General features: G+C 50.2%; 1 protein-coding gene across 1 annotated transcript in view; it reads right to left on the bottom strand.

Annotated features, from left to right (window-relative positions):
• PTK2B (protein tyrosine kinase 2 beta) overlaps positions 1–18,231 on the bottom strand; it is a 137,885-nt gene extending 119,654 nt beyond the window's left edge. Inside the window, exon 1 of the mRNA XM_068974277.1 lies at positions 18,102–18,231. The gene's annotated coding sequence lies outside the window, so the exon portion shown is untranslated. The remainder of the gene's footprint in view (positions 1–18,101) is intronic.
• Positions 18,232–19,378: the final 1,147 nt, after the last annotated feature.

Here is a 19,378-nt window from a genome sequence, read left to right as displayed (position 1 = left end):
CCACTCAGTTGAGTTTGTTACGGCCACTGCACTGACTCAGACAAAAGGCACACACATAATAAATGACAAAACAAGGCAGGAAGAAAGTGCTAGCAGAGTCAGGAAGAGAGTGTTGGGGATAGAGAGGATGCTGAGCTGAAGCCAGCCTGTGGCTGCAGACAAGAAAGGCGTCATGTCAAAATCTGTGGAGATGCAGTAGGTATTTCAGCCTCGGTGGGCATCAGAACCATTTGGGGAGCGTTAAGGGCAAAACAGAGCAAAACCAAAACAGGGGATAGATGTCTGTGTGGGTCTGACTGCAGATAGACACAGGGGTTCCAGGGGAGCTCTAAGACACACCCCAGGTAACAGAGTGGTCACAACACACAGAGTGGTCCCCAGGCTAGCAGCATCGCCGTCACTTCTAAGCCTGTCAGAAACACAGAGGGAGTTGGAGCCCAGTTGCGTGTGCTTTTGAAAGCTCTCCAGCTGATTCTGAGGTGGCACTGATGTTTGATCAGCACCACTGTCTGCTCCGCTGGAGGACCTAGGTTGCTTCTGCTCTGAAAAGTTCTCCGAGGTACACGTGGCCTGAGGTCAGGAAGTCCTCTGCCCACTTGGCTCTTTCAGCAGCTGATGAGATTTTTCACATCCTGCTTTATCTGAACTCCTCTGATGTCCCTCATTTTCACCAGTATTGGAGACCATCTCTAAATAAAGCACTTTTTCCTCTGCTCTCTTCCCTAAAACCTCCTGTCTGTACAAGTGTTTACTGAGCACGAGTTTGTAGCCTGACATTTGCTAGAATAGTGTCGGGAGACCCAGGGGCAGGAGGTGAGGTCCCCGCCTTCCCCCATTCCATTGAACAAGGCGTGTACTTGTGAAAAAATAATTTTATCTCAAGATAACATGTGCCTGGCATAAGTGGAGGGTACAGCCAAGAGCTCTGGGAGGAGGGGGGCTCGGGGGAGGCAGAGTGTGAGCTTTCATCCTGTGACAAATCCCTCTGCCCACCACTCCCCACCCAGAGTCTTCCGGCCCTGAATATCCTGTGTGTGCAAGCACGCTCAGTCTCTCCGAGTCATGTCTTACTCTTTGAGACCCTATCGATGGTAGCCCACCAGGCCCTTCTATCCATGGGATTCAGTCTCCAGGCAAGAATACTGGAGTGGGCTTGCCATTCCCTCCTCCAGGGGCCCTTCCCAACCCAGGGATCGAACCTGCGTCTCTTATGTCTCTTGCATTGGCGGGCAGGCTTTTTGCCACTAGCACCACCTGGGAAGCCCTGAATATCCTATACATCCCATAATAACTGTGGGACACCCTATTCCAACTGGAGGGGCCAACAAGGGTGCTGGGCATCCCCCTTGCTTTGCAGCAGGCATCCTCTCCTAGATTCCCTATTCCTGCAGCTTGAGTCTCACCCACTGCACCTGCCCACTGAAGGCAGGCTGGTTCCTCTTCCCCTGGCCAAGCCCCTCTCTATCCACTCAGACCCCTCCTCACTGCATGAGGATGGATGTCCAGGGGAAGGAAATGAGAAGTAGGCTATTTCTCAGAGCCAGTCCTGTGGGCCAGCCCTCAACACCACCGTCTCTGGCCAGCCCGCAGTGTGGGGAGCTGCGACACCCAAGCTGACGACGGGAACTCTGGGCCATTGGCACGGCACCGCTGCTGACCATGCCCATGCCCCAGAAATGCCTGTCTACAGGTCTCTGAGCCAATCCTTGTCTGCACTTGGCGCAAGAGCCACTCTGGTCTGGGGCCAGAGTCCTCTTTCTCAAAACAAAAATCTGACTCGCTTCCCTGCTCGAAAACTCCTACGGCTACACATCCTATAGACACACTCTCTTATCAGTCTTGTTGCTTCTTGTTGCTAGAGAACAAAGTCCAGTGCCAAGTGACCATAATAAAGTGCCTCTCTGCGTCCCTCTAGCTTTGTTCCCACTGCTGTCCGGCCAGCTCCAGCCTCCCTGAGCTGTTCACAGCTTCCCAGACCATCCACACTCTTTGATGCCTTGTCTTTAAATTTGCTGTGCTCTCTGCCTGGTGGGGCACCTCCCTGCCCTTTCTCTGCCTGGTACACCCCTATCCATTCTTCAAAACCCTTCCCAGCATCACCTCAACAGTACAGCATTGTTAGCCTCCCCCAGTAACGTGGGTGGCTTTGACCTTGTGTATCTGCAGCGTTTGGCCATCATCTCGCAGCCCATCTGGTTTTACCGTGGCTCTTGAATGGTTCTTTCATCTTGAGGATGCTCTCTTGTGCACCCTTGTAACCCTGGCACCTTGCTTATCACCTGGCCCAAGGCTGGTACTAAGTGATGAGGAGCTGGGCTTCAGATTCACCACATAACACTCCCACTGATTCCACATTCTTAAAGAAGGAAACAGCACTTCAGGGAGGAAGAATACAGACTCTCCTTCCTTGCAGAGGTTTAACATCAAGATAAACAATCACATGGGGGTGGGTGGGTGAGGGGAAGAGAGCTTAGACTTAGTCCCACCTTGGCAAAGAAGTAAGGACTAGCTGTCACTGGAGGATGCTGGGACCCTGCCTAGGAATGGACTAAGTGGTGGAGGGACTTCCCTGGGAGTTCAGTGGTTAAGACTTCACCTTCCAATGCAGGGGTTGAAGGTTCAGTCCCTGGTTAGGGAACTAAGATCCCACGTGGCAAAAACAATAACAACAACAACAAAACATAAACCAGAGGCAATATTGTAACACATTCAATAAGGACTTTAAAAATAAAAAATATACCTTTAAAAGAAAATAAAGTCGTGGGAAGGGACCCAGGCTTTGCCTGATTTACCAGATGTGCTGCCCATTTCCCTTAGGACCACCATCTGTAAAGGAAGGGGGGACCAGGCCCATCAACACTTCCCTTCATCACCCCTTGTTCTCTGATTCCTACTTCAACCACACACACTCCAGTAGAACTGCAGTCCTGCTGGGTCCAGGATCCCTGAGCTGTTCACAGCCTCCCAAACTGGCCACACTGTGGCTGTCCCTCTGTGGCTGCTGTGAAGGTCTTTCTAAAGAGCAGTCTCGTCCATCATTGATTTCCCCTCCGGGGTCTGGGCCTCTAAAAGCCACCCCTCAAGCTCCCATCCCTGTCTGTCACTTCTTCACACGTCTGGCCACAACTTCCACTCTGGTCCTCCTGCCAGTCAATCTTCCTCTTTCCCTTCCTCACTCTTATAGCAAACCTGGGTGTCCCAGGTAGTGCAGAAGCAAAGAATCTGCCTTCAATGCAGGAGATGTGGGTTCAATCCCTGGGTCAGGAAGATCACCTGGATAAGGAAATGGCAACCTACACCAGTATTCTTGCCTGGAGAATCCCATGGACAGAGGAGCCTGGTGGGTTACAACCCCTGGAGTCAGAAGAGTCAGACATGACTGAGCAGCAGCAGCAACGGTTCCCAACCCAGGAGGGCTGTATGCTCCAGCTCACATGCGTCTTAAGAGAAGATCAGAAGGGAAGCATGGAAGGGCCAGTCTCTCTCTGAGGAGTCCGCTGGTGAATCACCAGGGAATGCGGTTTGTGAGATGGTCAGACCATCCCACCCCCGAGAAGCGAGGGAGAGAAGCCTCCAGGGCTAGACACCCCAAGTCCTCACACTAGTGGGAAGAGCAGTGGTGGACTTGGAGCCTGACCAGGGCAAACCCAAGAAAACCCTCGTACCACGTCACATCCCTAAAGGTCCTGCTCCACCAATGTGTAGCCCTCAACCATGCAGTCCTCTTACCTGGTCTTTGGTTTCTCAACCACTTTCAGAAACCAGGCAGACTCTGGTTCTCCCATTTTAAAGAAGGTGAGAAAGACTGTCAGACAACAGAAAATCTAGTGTCTTGTTTCCAACTTGGAACTACAAGTTTTCAAAAAAAATTAAGAATTTATATACGATTCTATGGAGTATAGATGAAAGACCAGTGCTGGTTTTCTCCATGAGAATAAAGAAGTAAAAAGGGCCAGATTGGTGTGGCTGCTTGATTGACTGTCTCACCAGCTTGCATTCCTTCCTTTGTTCATTGATTCATTCCTAAAGTTATTTGTCCATCCATCCATCCATTCGGTCATCATCTGTTTTTAAATATGTGTGCTCTTTCTCTCCCCAGATTATCTGCCAGAAAACAGGACGTTTGCATTCTAGTCCTTGTGTAATCTTTCATTTCATGGGCTGCTTTCACAATCACCCTATCTGGAACAAGCTGGGAAAACATATTAGTTTGACGCCACTACAATAAATGTTAGATTTCACTTACAGTAATGTTTTTAAAGTTTACCGCCATATTATAGTACTGTAATATAGATTCAGAAACTTTGTTTGAGGGTATAGCTTCATAATTACAAGTGCTGAATTTTGTTAAAGACCATTTTTCAAAAAGCAATACGCTAAGTAGTTATGCTCTAGACATCTAAAAGAAATATCTTCTATAGGGTTTGATTAAACATTTTTCCAAAGTGCTGTATGAATGGTCAATAAATACATGAAAAGATGCTCAACATCCTCAATCATTAGGGAAATGCAAGTGAAAACCACAACAGGGTACCGCCATGGCTGCTGAGTGAAGTCTCTCAGTCGTGTCTGGCTCTTTGCCACCTCATGGACTGTAGCCCACCAGGCTCCTCCATCCGTGGAACTTTCTAGGCAAGTGTACTGGAGTGGGTTGCCATTTCCTTCTCCAGGGGATCTTCCCGACCCAGGGATTGAACCCGGGTCTCCTGCATTGAGGGCAGACACTTTACCGTCTGAGCCACCAGGGAATCAAAATTACTGACAATAACAAGAGTTCCAAGAATGGAAACCATCACACATTGCTGATGGGAGTATAAAATGGTGCAGCTGCTGTTGAAAGTAGTTTGGCCATTACTCAAAATGGTAAACGTAGTTATCACATGGCCCAGCAATTCTTCTTCTGGGTTTATAACTAAGAGAAATGAAAATATAAGTCTATGCGAAAACTTGTACATGAATGTTCCCAGAAGCATTACTCATAATGCTCAAAGATTAGAAACAACTCAAAAAAAGAAAGAAAGAAAGAAAGAAACAACTCAAATGTTCATCAACTGATGAACGGTTAACTAAAATGTGGAATATACAAATAGTGGACTATTAACTGGAAATATAAAGGAATGAAGGACCAATACACACTACAGCATGGATAAACTTTAAAAACATTACTGTAAGTGAAAGCAGCCAGTCACAAAAAGACCTACGATGTTACATGATTCCATTTATATGAAATGTCCAGAATAAACAAATCCACAAAAACAGAAAGTAGATCAGTGGTTGCCAGGGACTGGGAGGAGGAGAGAATGACGAGTGACCACTGACAGGATGAGGTTTCTTAGAGAGTGATACAAATGTCATGCAATTAGACAGCCATGATGGTTACACAACTCTGTAGATCCAAAATTCACCAGGCTGCACATTTTCAAAGGATGAATTTTATAATAAATGAATTCTATCTCCAAAAGGCTGTTACTGAAAAACCTACAAACATCTTCTGTGTTTATAAGGAAGAGCCAACTCTCTTTAGACTGTTGGGACGGTGATACAGGCCACAACACAGAGAGCTGATTCAAAAAGTGAAGAGGACACTGGTGTCAAGATGTGAGTGAAAGGTTGACTGTTTCGTAAACAGGGAGAGTTGGGGAAAAGCCATACTGTAAATGTAATATATTATTTTATATGAATAGCAAGTGCTTTAAAATGTGTGTCTAAATATTTTGAAACGTTTGTGTGGCTCCTCTGTCCATGGATTCTCTAGATAAGAATACTGGATTGTGTTGCCATTTCTTCCTCCAGGGGATCTTTCTGACCCAGGGTTCAAACCCGCCTCTCCTGCATTGGCAGTCAGATTCTTTACCATTGAGACACTTGGGAAGCCCATTTTGAAATGTCTACATATTTACATTAGCTGTGCAACCCTCCTTATCAGGAGACACATGTGCCCAGGCATGAAACATGTATGTATCAAATGCCAAATATGTATTAAACACCACCTGTCCATCTCACTCTCAGTGCAAACGCTGAGACCTGTGTTCTGACCTCCACAGAGCTTACAGCCTAGTTCACTTGAATTAAAACAGAGCTTAAGTTGGAGATCATTCCTTTAAAAATCTATAAAATTGATGACAAAACCCTATGGGTTGTTCTTAATATTTGGTGGAGGGGTGCCATAGGTTCCTTGGAGCTTAGTTGAAACCTTTGGACTTTCTTCTCATAAACCTGTGCATTTCCTCAGAGGTGGAAATCATGCATCTTCTCCAAGGGTGTTCATGTGTGCAATCCCCCCTCAGCTCCTGCAGTACACACGCCACGCCCCAGATTGCATTCCTTACTTTGAGTTCCTTCTTCACTGAATGCACCTGAATCTAGACCTGCTGTCCACTGTCTGTGTGTTTAGACACATAAACAATGAGGACCTCAGGAACTGGGGGCCTGGAGAGGATCCCAGACGATCTGGGCCCCTCGAGATGCATGGAGGGACCTGCCTTCCCTGCTTGAACTTTGGGAAGATCTACTGTGACCTGGTTTACACACTGGGCTTTCCCCTAAGATCCATGTTGAAGAAGATATCCTCTGGTTAACAACTCCCAAGCCCCCTTATTTTAAGTACAAATAAAAGCTCGGAGGCTTGAATCGGCCCACCCAAGTGACTCACCCAAGGTCAAGTGACAGCGAGGTGACTGAGCAGCCACTTCCTAGGTCTGCTTTCCAGGCAGCGCTCTCTGTCCCCACGCCTCTCCCCAGGAGTGAACTCTGGCTGGCCGCTAAGCGTTTAGCAAACAGGTGCAGGAAGAGTTTTTCTAGACAGAGAGTCAGGTAGAGAAAGAGGGAGGAGGTCCAGAGGCCACTCGGGACCGCGGAGAACCACCCTCTGGACAGCTCTGTTGCAGCCACCACGACAAGCCCCAGGCCTGTGCACAAAAGGGTGGAAGTCCAAGTGGCTAAAAACTGTGGCTCTCATCACTCAGGATCTCCTTATCACTCAGGCTTTCAGTGGAGGAGAGACTCTTTTTCCAGCATCCAAAGCCTGAATCTTAAGTGAGATTCTCATTACCACCATGTATGTACCCCTGAACAAATCACTTTGCCAACCTGTGCCTTGCAATCTCTCCTGTATCCTCAAAGTGACTTCACCCTTGACCAGAGCTTCTGGTCTTTTTTCCTACTCCCTGACTTTCTACTGTCACTTAGCCTGGCTAGGATGATTTCAAATAAGCAGGAAGATGAGAGGGAAAAGAAAGCAAGGATCCAATGGATTAGAGACAGGAGCAGCTCAACAAAGGGATTATCAAACTCTAAATCACCCACTCCCTCTCTCTGGGCTCTCGAAAACCTGCACATTCCCTGAGAGGCCAGGAAAGTATCCTGACCTCAGGGGGTTGGGAGGAGGGGGTAGGGGATGGTGGGTGGACATGGAGAATGCAGTCCTCTCTCTGTTGCAACCGGCTGTTGTGAAGCCCAGCACAAAAAAGGACAAAGATTGCATCTGGCCCCAGGGAGCCAAGCCAGATGAGTGTGTAAAGGAGGAAGATGGAATCTCCAACCCTTGGAATTTTGAGGAGTTTGGAAGAAGGATAGATGAGTGGGTGGGGCTTGGCCTGATCCCTGAGGGAGGAGTCTGATTGAAGAAGGGTGAAGGGGCTGGCAGTCCTGGCAGGTAGTCCAAGAGGATTTGAGCAGAGATTTGATTTGGGCATAGGTTTGATGGGGACCAGCAAGCAGACCAGGCTATTTGGGGTGAAGGGCTTAGTTTGGAAAGTATGGGGAAGTTAGGAGAGAAGGTAAATGGAGGTGAGATTACAGAGGGCATTAAACAGTAGATGTAAGGGATCCAGATCTACCTAGAGGCACAAGACCTTCTGAGGAATCTAGAAGCAAGGAGAGGCAGTGAGGTAACATCCGGTGATATCAGGTAACATGGCTCAGACTAGAGTAGGGGCGTGGGGAGGGGGAGGAAGGCATGTGAGGCACGAAGAAAGAATCTGCAGGATTAGTGATGGGTAAGATGTGAGCAGGCTTCCCTGGTGGCTCAGAGGATAAAGTGTCTGCCTGCAAAGCAGGAGATCCGGGTTCGACCCCTGGGTTGGGAAGATCCCCTAGAGAAGGAAATGGCAACCCACTCCAGTATTCTTGCCCAGAGAAGTCCATGGACAGAGGAGCCTGGCGGGCTACAGTCCACAGGGTCGCAAAGAGTCGGACACGACTGAGTGACTTCACACACAAGATGTGAGCGGAGGAGAAAGGGGAGATAACCCAAAGTTTCTGACTAGGAGAACTACAACTGCATGCCCAGGAGAACTGTAACTTTGTGCAGAGGAGGGGAGCCAGAAGGCGAGGCTTTGGGGTAAGAAAACAGCAAGTTTTGTTTTTCAACCTGCAGCGCTGAAGATGAGTTACTCAAGTAAACATCTTTTACCGTTTCTTGGAAGTGGAGAGCTGAAGCAAGGGAGGAGGTCAGGCAGGAGGAGGGAACCAGGAGTCGTCTGAAGTGATGAGGGTGGGTTGGAGGCGGTAGATAAAGCTGTATGCCTCTCCGGAAGGCCGCCATTACAAAGCTTGCTATAGGATCTCAAGACAGGATGGCAGTGTATCTCCACCAAAGATGAGGTCCACGGGAAATGGCTGACATGTGAACCAAGAACGTGGAGGAAGGAGAAGATTTAGGGGAATGGCGAGTTACTTATATAACCTAAACAGTTTGATGCTCCCATAAATGCTACATCTGTTAAATCCATGTCAGGACCAATTTCAATTCAGAGAACACAGAAGCCTCCGACTAACCAGCAGACACTCTCCAGGACCTGCAAATCATCCCAGATCACAGAATTTATCCAGACTCTTGAGGCAGGAGCTGTTATAATAAACTCCTCCATGCCCTCTTTCCAGGTCAAGCTCTCTTCTTTCTGATCTACTTTATACACTGCTGCCCAAACTTGATCATTAACCCTTTACCCACGTTCAGAACAAAGTCCAGTGGCTCCCAATAGCCTGCAGAATCATGTCCAATCCCTCAGCCATCATGTTCCAACCTTATCTTATTTTCCACCCTTATCTTAATTGCCCTTTGATACTCTTGGCTCCAGCCAAAATGAGTCATTCAAATCATGCCTTCCAGCCTCCCTCTTATTCATGCTCTTTGACCACAGCCACCATCCCATGTTTCCAGGGTCATACTCTGGACATCTTTTGAGAGCTTTTTCAAATTCCACCTCATCCAGGAAGCATTCCCAGACTCCCAAGACAGAAGAATTCTCTCTGTTCTCTGGCCTCATTGTACTTTATTGGTGCCTCCTTTATGGAACCAAAAGTCCCTGTCTGGTCTCACAGTTATTTATCTTTATGTATTATGGCCAGGAATATCCCCTAGAGAAGGAGTGGCTTGCCCACTCAGTATCCTTGCCTGGAGAGTCCCATCGACAGAGGAGCCTACAGTCCACAGGGTGGCAAAGAGTCAGACACAACTGTGAGACTAACACTTTCACTTTCATTATGTCCCTAAGAAGACTGTAAACTCTTTGAGGAAAGATACAATCCTTCAAACTCGGGGAAAGAATATACTCTGTGAGTGACAAGGGGGCTGAAGGAGGGGAGAAATGTTGAACAAATGCCAAGAATGAGTCACAAGTGAGAAAACTCAGGCTTTGAGAGGTTACATAACTGGCGATGTCATCTAGGGAAAAAAGTGACAGGTGAAGACCCAACCCATGGAGATTCCCTCATGGTCCAGTGGATAGGAATCTACCCGCCAATGCAGGAGATATGGATGGGTTCGATCCCTGGTCTGGGAAGACTCCACATGCCACGGGGAAGCTAAGCCCATGCTCCACAACTACTGAGCCTGCGCTCTAGAGCCTGGGAGTCACAGCCACTGAAGCCAGGGCACCCGAGAGCCCGTGCTCTGCAACAAGAGAAGCCACTGCAAGTAGAAGCCTGTGCACCTCAACTAGGTAAAACCCCACACAGCAGCGAAGACCCAGCATAGCCAGAAATAAATAAATAAGAAAAAAAAGACTCAACCCACGTCTTTCTGACCCAAACTCTTCGTCTTTCCAGGAATCATGCCTGGGGTGTCTTATGGGGCAACTTCACACAAGTTAGGTGTTTTGCTCAACAACCCTATCAAACTTGCGGTACTATTTCTTCATTTTGAATGAGAAAAGTGAAGTTACTTTGCCCGAAGTCACACAGCCAGCGACTGGAAGAATCTAAACCAGAGCCAGGTCTCCTGACCCCTGACCGTTTTCCCACTCACCCAGGCTGACAATCTGCCAGTGCTGAGCTGAAGACTCGAGAAGTTCAGCTGGGGACAGCCAGTCACAACTGGCTCAATGGGCATGGCCGTGTTTCAGCGCCTGGTGTCTATGTCATAGCAAATACAGGTAAGCCGATGCTGGTAAGAGCATCTTCGAAGGTGTTGGAGAGTCAGATCTCTGGTTACCTGCTGGAGCAGGGGCTAAGGGTGGGAAGAGCATACACCTGAGCCAAAGAGAGAGGAGCTGGGTTCTCACCCTCAAAGCTCCTGAAGAACAAAGAGACTACTCAAGGCTAGAGAGGAAGTTGGGGGGTTGTTGAGGAGGGACAATGGACATTAATTTAGAAACCCGGAAAAGATGTGATGCTCCAAATGGCACGGAGCAGAGAGGGGACTGTTCTCTCACTGGTGGGAAATGGCACCCATGCCCTCAGAAGAGCAAAACCTGAACTCAGGGTAGAATTCCCGACGGGCCTGTTAGGGGAGGCACATGGACTGAAACCGCCCACCCTGACCAGGCACCGTAGTAACCATTTGTGTGTGTTATTTTACGACAGGAGATCCTGTCTTAAACTAGTAGGCCACCCACAACCAGAAGAGTTGGGGAAAAGTCAAAAGGAGATGCCACGTGTCCAACCACCTCCCAGAATCCTTTTCGCTGAGCAACTTGTGAGCCACCAGGAAGGACCCTGAGCCAGAATGATTGGCCAAAGACAACCTAGAAACAAATCCCATCACCATAAAACCTGAGACTGTGAGTTGCGTGGCAGAGCAGTTCTCCTGGGTCCTTGTTACCCAGCTGCTCTCTGCCTGGGCACCTCCTTCCCCATTAAGTCTCTTGCTTTGTCAGCATGTGTGTCTCCTCAGACAACTCATTTCCAAGTGTCAGACAAGAGCCCACTCTTGGGCCCCGCATGGGTCACCCTGCATGTGTCCCAGGGGGATTGCAACAGCTGGGGAGTCAGCGAGCCAGCTGGAAGACTGTCAGAGAAAAAAGGGCCATGAAACAGAGTGCCTCCAAGTTGTTGGGAGAATTGTTCTATTGAAAGGGAGATAGTCCACAAGACAAGAACTAAACCCAGGAGCAAGCTCTCAACACCAGGCCAGTGGATTCCTTGAACTCTTGTCTAGGCAGCGATGGTGCCAGGTCCTGTGAGGGAGAATTTCAGGACACAAAAGGGAAGAACACAGAAGAGGAGGAAAATGTTAGTGGATGGTCACTAGGATAAAAAAAGAGGAAGATTCCCTTCCAAGGCACTGGAGGTGGCTGATCTCGGTTCTAATCACACTGACTGGCTGCCTTTAGTGCTGGGTAAGTTCAGAGCTAGGTGGGGTCTGCAGCCCACCCACAGCCCACCCAGAGGGTCACTTGGAGACAAAATCTTGCTATCAACCCACTCCTCGGGTCTAGGTAAAAAGTACATCGGAGCACGGTCTCCAGCCTGCTCTCTTAATCAAACCATCATCATGAGTAATAATTATACCCTGGGAAACAGCAGAGTGACTAAAAAGGCTGCACCCCTCCCCCAACACCACCCCCTCACACGGCTCAGAGCTTTGTGCTGGGTGCCTAGCGCCCCGGAAGCTGAAGCCACCATTTTCTCCTGTGAGCCCTCTGTGCACCTTCAGTGACCATACAGGCTCTAGTGTCTGATGCGTGGGAGTAGAAAGGCTCTCAGTTGGCTAAAGAGCTGATCCAGCCAGGCTGCTGACAGAGTGAATTGGGGGCAAGAGTAGGGGGTACGGGTTGGAGGCAAGACGCAAATTCTGCCTCATATGTGATTGCATGTTGGTAAGACAGTCCATGTGAGAAGCTGACTTCTGCCCCTCAGAAGAAGGACTTATCACCAGGGGGAAAAAAAAAGAAAAGCTCCTTCCCCATCAGCTCAGATTAACTCTAAGTGTGACTACAGAATGATAAGGAGAGCTGACACTTATTGGATGCCTACCATGTGCCTGATAAAGGACTGAATGTCTTATGTACAGTCTGGTGCATAAGTCCATCTGGGAGATGAAAACACTGGACTAGTCCATCCAAACTGGAGGGCCTCCCAGGTGGCACCAGTGGTAAAGAACCTGCCTGCGAATGGGGGAGACATAAGAGACGTGAGTTCCATCCCTGGGTTGGGAAGATCCCCTGGAGGAGGGCATGGCAACCCACTCCAGTATTCTTGCCTAGGAAATCCCTTGGGGAGAGGAGCCTGGCGGGCTACAGTCCATGGGGTCACAAAGAGTCAGACACTACTGAAGTGACTTAGCACAGCACAGCAGTCCATCCAAGTTAGAAAACGTCCACTCCCCCAGCGCCCTGACTGCCTACTTGGTCCACGCCCCCAGGTTACCCATGAGCACTGACACAACGGGCTGGGTTCTGTTAGATTCCTGCCCAGGCCTTAGCAGCTTGTAATATTTTGGCTATTACTCCTGGTATCCCCTCACAGAAAGCCCTGTCATAGTCTCCATTTCAGAGATGAGGAAGAGAGGGTGACAGGGCTTGGCCAAGCCAATGTCATACCATGAGTCCCAGAGCTGAAGCTGGAACCTGGGCTGGCTGACCAAGTCCAGGCACTGGCCCACAGAACCACCAACCACATTAGTGTTTCGGAGACCATTACCCATCTCCCTGCTCCTCCCCTTTCACTCTAGAACGGGCCCAGAGTCTAAGAGAAACTCTAGATCAGGGGCCAGCAAGAACTTGTGGTAATTACCACCCCTTCTGCCTGCACATCTTGGCAATTGTCCATCTCTACTCCAGCCACCTCAGATTATCCATATCTATTCCATTTACCTGAGAGGCTGGGACCACATGGTCCCCGAGTCTAGGAATCCTGGGCAGGGAGAAAACTAGGGGTCGGGAGACCTACCATGCAGGGTTCGCCCAAGGTACACTCCTTCCCCTCCCCTACCTCAATTGTACTTAATAGTATCTGAACACACGGAACTCCCCCATCACCTCAGAGGGCTTATGGACTTTTCCAGGGTCCTCTGAACCGTGGGAAATGGGTGGGAACTGTCGTAGGAGGCTGTAGGCTGACACGTGTCGGGGTTTGTGTACATGAGGCACGAGTGATGCTAGGACAGGGCACATGGTGCCAAGTACCTGAAGATCTTCCATAAGCTAGACACTGCTGAGTCCAGGCTAGAGGTATGGGATGAATGATGTCCATGGAAAGATCTGCTTGGTCCAAGAACTGCACTCACATCAACAGTCACTAGGTGTGGGTTGGCTGTTTCCCTTGAGAAGGTAATAGTGGCCTCTCCAACCCACTACACATACGGATGTGAGGGTTGGACCATAAAGAAGGCTGAGTGTCAAAAAATTGATGCTTTTGAACTGTGGTGCTGGAGAAGACTCTTGAGAGCTCCCTTGGACTGGAAGGAGATCAAACCAGTCAATCCTAAAGGAAATCAACCCTGAATATTCATAGGAAGCAGTGATGCTGAAGCTGAAGCTCCAATACTTGGGCCACCTGATGCGAAGAGCTGACTCACTGGTGGTGGGAAAGACTGAGGGCAGGAGAAGGGGGTGACAGAGGATGAGCTAGCTGGATGGCATCATTGACTCAGTGAACATGAGTTTGAGCAAGCTCCGGGAGATGGTGAAGGACAGGGAAGAGTGCCCTGCTGCAGTCCATGGGGTCACAAAGAGTCGGACGTAACTTAGCTACTGAACAACAACAACCCACTACAAGGGGTCTATAGTCAAATTTAGGGACTTCTGGGGCTTCCCTCATAGCTCAGTTGGTAAAGAATCTGTCTGCAATGCAGGAGACCTGGGTTGATTCCTGGGTCAGGAAGATCCCCTGGAGAAGGAAATGGTAACCCACTCTATTCTCTGCCTGGAGAATCCTATGGACAGAGGAGCCATGGTTGCAGTCCATGGGGTTGAAAGAGGTGGACATGCCTTAACGACGAAACCACCACCACCACGTAAGTTCAGCGAAACAGATGACTTTTCTGTGGAATTGACCGTGGTCTAGATCATGCAAACATGCGGGACAAATGCATATTTATCTGAGAGTGGGCTCCTTGGAATGTGTCACCAGTGGAACACCTGTAACCATCTCGTGGCACAGAGTTCCTCTGAATACTGTTTGGCAAATGCTGCTCTAAGAGCTGGGGACAAAATGCTTATCACTGGGCAGGAGGATGGGGAGATTCAGCCACTGGAAAGAAGGGTCATTTTTAATCCAGCGATTCTCATAAGGAAACACACTTTCCATTTCCTCTTTCTCTTAACAGATTCTTAGCTCCTTCCATGTTCCCTTTCAGGATGCCAGTTAATTTGCTCTTACAAACACCCTCATAAAAGTCAAAACAAGGCATCCTTACTTCTTCTACCCCTGAGCTCTACTTTCCTAATTAGTTACTCAGTATAAAAATGGGTGCGTTGGGCTTCCCTGGTGGTCTAGTGGTTGGCTGCCAATGCAGGGGACACAGGTTCAACCCCCAGTCTGGGAAGATCCCACAGGCAGCAGGGCAACTAAGCCCGTGCACCACAACCACTGAAGCCCATGCACCTAGAGTTTAAGCCTGAACACTGCAGCAAAGAATAGCCCCAGCTGGAGGCAGCTGGAGAAAGTCCAGGCGCAGCGATGCAGACCCAGTACAGTCAAATAAATAAATCTTTAAAAATATAAAAATGCAAATATTGACAGCCAAATTTTATGGCACATTTGTCTCTGTCAGCCACTGTGTTAGCTGTTTACCTGGATTCTCCCTGTTACTTCACTCATATTTCCTTTCAGTTAATTCTTTGAATCATTCCCCTCCCCTCGCCCCCTCTCCACTCCCAGTATCCTCCAATAGAAGAGCTGGTTATCTCTTCCCTTGAAGCAGGGCATCTAGGCAGCAGGTCAAAGACAAAGTTGAAAAATGAGCCAGGCTCTCCCTCTCAGGAGCTAACCCACTCTCTCCCTGGGAGCGGGATCCCCACCGCATATTTCCCCTGGGACCTCTGTGCTCAGTCACTCAGTAGTGTTCCACTCCACATGGCCCCATGGCCTGTAGCCCACTAGGCTCTGTCCATGGGATTTCCCAGGCAAGAATACCGGAGTGGGTTGCCATTTCCTATTCCAAGGCAACTTCCCGATCCAGGGATCGAACCCACATCTCCTGCACTGGCAGACGGCTTCTTTACCACTGTGCCACCTGGGAAGATGTTGGTACCTCTGCTGCTGCTGCTGCTCAGTCATGTCCGACCCTGTGCGACCCCATAGACGGCAGCCCACCAGGCTCCCCCGTCCCTGGGATTCTCCAGGCAAGAACACTGGAGTGGGTTGCCATTGCCTTCTCCATGGTACCTCTGAGCACTCAATAAATAAAAACAGAAATAAATGAGCCCCAAGTCCTTTGAGGATGCTACTTTGGTCACCTCCGGGAAAGTGTTACAAAGATTAATATCTACCACTTTTTCTTCAGCATTCCCTGGGTAATTTACATACATGACCAGGGAGCCAGCCTACAACCTGGACAAACAGGTACTCTCGTCCTCATTTCTGAGAAGAGGTTCTGGGGCTCTGAAGAGCTAAGTGGTTTATGGGGGTCTCACAGCAGGCAGGTGGCCAAGCTGGCATTTGACCAGGTCCATTCAGCTCCAAAGACTAAGGAATTGTTTTTGTTTGGTTTTGTTTTTAAGAGACAACATGGTCAATTAGTGGACAAGCCCCAAAGTGGAATCTAGGAGGACTGGCTACAAGATGATATGTCCTGAGACTGTTCCCTTGGTGCCTGCACACTACCCACCCCTCACTTCCAAGCACAGTAGCATCCTCAGCTTTCTCCCAGACCAGTGGTCCCCAGCCTCTGGGATCTAATGCCCGGGGATCCAAGGTGGAACTGATGTAAAAGTCATAGAAATAAAATGCACAACAAATGAGCATGAATCATCCTGAAACCATCCCTCCCCACCTTCCAGTCCGTGGAAAGACTGTCTTCCATGAAATGGGTCCCTGGTACCAAAAAGATTGGGGACCACTGTACTGAAAGACAGGCGCCAGATAAAATACAAGACGTCCTTTCACACCTGAATTTCAGATCAACAGTGAATAATGTTTTAGTACAAGTATGTCCCAAAGAGTGCATGGGACATACTCGTACTTGACAAATACACCGTTGCTTATCTGAGATTCAAATCCAAGTGTTCTGTATTTTCATTTGCTAAATCTGGAAGCCCCGCCCTTGAGTCAAGTCAGAGGCTGCTGGCTCTAGGGCCTGAGTGACAGGAGTTGCCATGGCAGCCCAAGCAGACCCTCCTGGAGCTTCTCTCCCTACTTCTGCAGCGTCACTTCGCCCCTGCACTCTCCACGCACTGAACACCCCGAGCTACTTTCAGTTTCCTGGGTGCGTCATGCTGTTTCTGGCCTCCAGTCTCAGCACTTGCTGTGCCCTGCGCTGTTCATCCCCCTCTTTCCCTCCCAGACTAATTCTACTGATCCTTCAGGTCTCCACTTAGAGCCACTTCTGCCAGGAAGCCTTCCTGGACACCCTGACCAGTTCCTCCCACAGTCCCCAGCACTGGGCGGTCACCACCTGCTGCTTTCCTCCCCACAGCACTGCTGGTGGGTTGCGGGGGTTGGGCGGGGGCGCGGATGGTGCACACTGGGGTCCCTCACGCCCAGTGCTAGCACCTGGCCTGGGGTAGGAAGTCAGCCAATGTGTACAGAATGAAGGAATGAGAGCCCAGTGTCCTGCCAGAGCTTGTCTCTTGGTGTGTCTACTTCCCTCCCTCCGTCCATCTTCACTCACTTTTTCATCTCTGCCTCCTCTCACCCGCCCCCAGAGGAGTTGTGAAATCTGGGGTTAGGTCCACAACTGCATTCCTTGCCCTCGAGGGAGGGGCCTCCTCCTGCCCCTCCCCTCATCTTTGGCACCAACTGCTCCCGAGGGCTCATGTCCAGCTACAGGTCAGGGGAAGCTCTGCTCTGGCTTCTGAGTGCCCCTGGTGAGTGTCCCCTGCGTCCCAAATTCTGTTCCTTCCTTTCCTGACCCTTGGAGAAGTCTAACTGGATTGAGCACCAAGTTTGGGGTGCAGGGAGTAGAGAGTGTCAGATGGCTGAGGGTTAGGGCAGTTGGTGGGGTTCTTGCTGGGCTCAGAACAGCACCCATATGCTGCCTGCTCACCCACCCCAGGCTTTGCCCACGCACCGCCTGCCAGGAGAAGGAGGCAGGGAGCTTAACTCTTTAGGGGCATTCCCAAGTAGTTTCACAGAGACCCAAGGTGGCAGCAGGTCTTAACTTTAGTTCCCCAGGACACACAGGTACTCACTCACACACACACACACACACACACACACACACACACACACACACACACACACATTAGTCCTGCCTCTACGCCCTTGCAGAGCCCTGCTCGCTTCCAGTCGGGGGTGCAACATACAGAAGATGCCCCATGAGGTGGTCAGGTGGGGGAACAAGAATCCAATGCGGGGAGCCCCGGGGTGTTCATGGGCCCGTGACCGGGGTGGGAGCGCTGTCTTCAGGGGCAGGGGCGGGGGGTGGGGGTGCAGCGCGGGGCGCCAGCAAAGGCTCTAAGGCAGGAGTGGAAGGTGGATTCTGAAAGCTCTCTGATCTGACCTTTGCAGGCAGGGGGCCCTTCTGAGTCCTCTCATCATAATCCCGGCCTTCCCTGTCTGAACCCGATAAGAGAACTAAGAGGGGAAAGAAAACACCCTTGAGTTTCAAATTAACTCCCCAAATAGACTCCCTCTCCCCTTGGCCGAGGGCCAGCCAGCCCAGAGGCGCCCACTTCTGGGTCCACGGTCCGGGAGTCGCCCCCCACCCCTCCCTCGTCCAGCCTCCAACTTCTGGCTGGGCGCTCGGCGCCGATCGATCGCGGGAGGGGACTCACTCGGGGCGAAGCGCCGGCTCCAGTGGCGGCGGCTGAGGCTTCTTCTCTGCTCGGCCAGGTGCGGCGGGGGCTAGGCAGGTAAGGGGCGCTTCCGGAGGGGCTCGCGGCGGCTCGGGAGGCCTCCGCAGAGTAAGAGCGCTGACAGGTTTGTGTTTTCCCCTTCTCCTCCTCCGGCTTAACCACACCCCTGCCGCTCTCCTCCCCACTTCCTTAAAGGGTGGGGTGTGTTGTCTGCGGTGCGGAGCGTGTGTGGCTCCAGCCTCTTACCATAAACTCTGAAATAGACGCCGCTGCCAATTCCCGGAGCTGCACGTGCCCACCTGGGAGGGGGCCATCTCTGCCACCCCCAGCCCCACGTGGGGTCTCCTGATAGTCTTTGTCACCGCTTCCACCTCGTGAGCAGTTGAGCACCCCCAACTCCACCCCTCCTCGCGCTCCCTTCCTCTCCACTGGGAAGCTTTCCTCTTAGCTCCCAGGTCTGTTGCAGAGCTAGAGACTGTTAGCAGCCTGCCACGCTCCCAGCATCGGTGTCCCTCCGGGTCTCTTCAAGGCCTAAAGTGCTGCTTTGGGAGGATGGGGGGGGGGGGCACCAGAGATCAGGTGACTGTCACCAGGGGCTTTGGCAGAACTGGTCCAAGGGTCTGAACGCCATAGACCAGGTCCCTGCACTACAACAGCCAGGACCAGAGGCACAATAGTCAAAGATGCTGGGCAGCCTTTTCTCGTCCCCTCTCCACATCAGTCCACTTGGTTTGTTGACCAAAAGCTTGGTTACCTCTTCACTCTGGCCAGCAGGGCAGCAACAGTCGAGGCAGTGACTCAAGGACACTTAGTAACCCCTTTCTCTGTCACTAGAAAGATTCTAGACTTTTTCTTGAGTAGGAGCAGGTGAACAGGACTTAGCATAAAGTCAAAAAGCTGGTGTGTCACTCAGCATTCCTCACCTTCTCAAAGTTCCTCTCCAGAGCCCCACCCCAAACTTCTTCATTCTGTATCCTGAGAAGAACTGGGATCTCCCACACTGTTAGAGGATGCTCTTCACAAAGGCGTCCCTGAGCATGGCACCCCCTGGTATTGTGCAGCTGCCTGTGATAGCCCAGTGTACTCTACAACTCAGAGGACGGGCCACCCCAGGAGAAGAGCCAGCATTTGGTTAGTATGTCTAAATGCCAACCACTGTGCCAAGGAACACTCAGTTTACATTTTATCTATGTTAACATTTCCTTTCATTCTTCCCATTTTCTGAAAAGAAAACAGATTTAGATTAAAATGTCCAA

The sequence above is a fragment of the Capricornis sumatraensis genome, chromosome 6, assembly GCF_032405125.1.
Source record: "Capricornis sumatraensis isolate serow.1 chromosome 6, serow.2, whole genome shotgun sequence".
In the NCBI taxonomy this organism is placed as follows: Eukaryota; Metazoa; Chordata; class Mammalia; order Artiodactyla; family Bovidae; genus Capricornis; species Capricornis sumatraensis.
This window is presented reverse-complemented; position numbering and strand designations above follow the sequence as displayed.